Source organism: Misgurnus anguillicaudatus, chromosome 2 (assembly GCF_027580225.2).
Source record: "Misgurnus anguillicaudatus chromosome 2, ASM2758022v2, whole genome shotgun sequence".
Lineage (NCBI taxonomy): Eukaryota > Metazoa > Chordata > Actinopteri > Cypriniformes > Cobitidae > Misgurnus > Misgurnus anguillicaudatus.
This window is the reverse complement of record NC_073338.2, coordinates 20,753,798-20,756,212: the sequence shown is the minus strand read 5'-3', so window position 1 is coordinate 20,756,212 and position 2,415 is coordinate 20,753,798.

Genomic DNA, 2,415 nt, shown 5'->3' with positions numbered 1-2,415 from the left:
GACCGTAATTCTGATCGACTCAAAAACACCATAGGAAGAAACTAACCTTACCTTCTGAACAAAAAGTTCTATTGGCGTTAAAATTTTCATCAGAAATGGCCGAAAAATGCAAAAAACGAAAAATTACCTTTAAATTTTGTATTTTTTACACATAAATGGTTATAACTTCGCAACGAAAAGAGATTTTTTCACCAGATTTGATACGCTGATGTACGACCACAGTCTGAGGCTACACAAAAAAAAATTGCTTGCTTGCACCACTAGTTGGCGTTATAATTGAACAAAACCTGTGATATCAAGCCAGCCCTATGGTCATACAACTGTTTCTTCACTAAACTAAAGTGTATAGTCATAAAACTAGCTCAATGTAACGTAATCATGACCTGAAGTTGCATGCACAATTTTGTCACAGCGCCACCTAGTGGTTTTGAGATAGAAAATGGTAATTTTTGCCTAAAACTGCTGCAACAAACACATCTAAAACCACAAGTCATCATGGATTATTCATTTCATGGCTTGGATTATAATCACTGGTGGATGTCAATTTACTGTCTAGCAACCAATGAGAATACCTTATCAACTGTTTTTGCAAGAGCTATATCTCTTCATCAGAACAGCGTAGAGACATGGGGGTGGGCTCTTTCGACTCATTAACACCACTGTAACATTTTGTGAGCTGAGTATTACAACTGCAAGCACCACTCACATTTCCTTCAGTGTTCTAGTTGTCAATGCTCCTCAAGACGTGAGGGAGAGATTTCACTGAATAAGAACACAGCTTTTTTGCTGATTACTGTTATATTAATTTGGCTGAAATCAGGAGGTTTTGCTAGGTTTTTTAAACTGCTCATCCGGACTCAAGTTTACCTTCTTCTGTGCCCTTTTTGGCTTGACCCCGGTATCGCTGCTTGCAGCTATATTTAAATATTGAGGTTCTTTATTGCATTTTGCATGACTCTTGTGGTCCTCCATACTCAAGCTGTCACTGGGGCAGTACCATTAAAAAAGGTACCAAAATATGTACCATTTAGGAACCGTACCAATACCTTTAAGGTACTAATATGAACTCTCTGGGTGTACTTTTTGAAAGGGTTGTTCCCCAGTGACTGCTGGCGACCAATTTTTTGGACAGTGTAGGTACAGGTTCGAGTCCATGGCCATCAAAGCACAACCGTACTTGCACATCAAAAAGCTGGAGTTTTGCTGCCTGGTTTAGAGGTCAATAGACTCAATACTAACAGCACTTTGTATTTACTGGTTCACTTTAGCTGGCTACCTATACGGTAGCTAAAATGATTAATCGCTGTCAGAAATTTGAATGCACAAGATTGAAAGTTGCTCTGGGCCTCATTCGTCCTCTTTGTTTGTCTGATCTTGAACGTGGCATGAAGACCATGTGTGTGTCTAACAGTCCTGGAAGTTGATCTTTACTCGGTTCACAATCGAAATATTATGCATCGCACTGTTCCCAACTCCATTGTACAGTAATGTAAAAAGACAAAAACTCAATGTTTGTGTTTTATGTTTTTACCGGGTGGGTTGGATCAGGGGGGAGAGGGTTAAACTGCTGTAGCCGGGTTTATTTTTTAGTCCTTTTTACTTTATTTCGTATAGTCATGTAGCTAATGTTGTGTGTACAGAGTGCTCGTGTAGTGGACGTTGAACTGCTGATTCAAGTTTAGTTTGTTAGTGTCAATGTTGATGTCAAAGTTTTAATCTGTATGTAATATCCATGTTGCCATTTAACACAATCTACCTTTGTAAGAGTTTTTCTTATTATTATTTTTCTAGTACTAAACCTCTATTTTCACATCAGATGTACTTATTTTAAGATGTGTTCAATGACACTACATTTACTATACTTCCTCAAGTCAGCTGATCTTAAATTGCCAAACAAAAGCTTTGGACTAGAACTTGAAAAAACGCTTTTTACAAGCCAACAGTGTTATATATTCATCTCAGTATTATACAGAAGTGAATTTGTATTTTGCCGCAAACCCCTTTAAAAACAATGGACAATGAAATTAATTTTTGATTTTTTTGGAGAAAAAACAATAATAATACAACTGTGCCAATCTTTCTCAAATGCGCATCTTAAATTTTAAACACTGGTAATATGTAGAAACTTTTATTTAGGTATATTAACAAAGAATTAACATATGTAGTCAATGACAATAGATCAGATTTTGACTAGCTATGGGAAGGAAAGTTTGTAAGACCAAAAGACGACTTCTCTTGGCTCTCATTCTCTTTGTAGGTTTAATTTTACAATTTGTGATGACATGAACTCCTTAAATGAAATTAAAAGGGTTGTTCATTGTAAGTAAATAAGCAAAACACTGCAATTTGATAAAGCTAAAGCACACAAATAAATACCTCTATGTCCCAAATGAAAATATCCATTGAGCACAGATG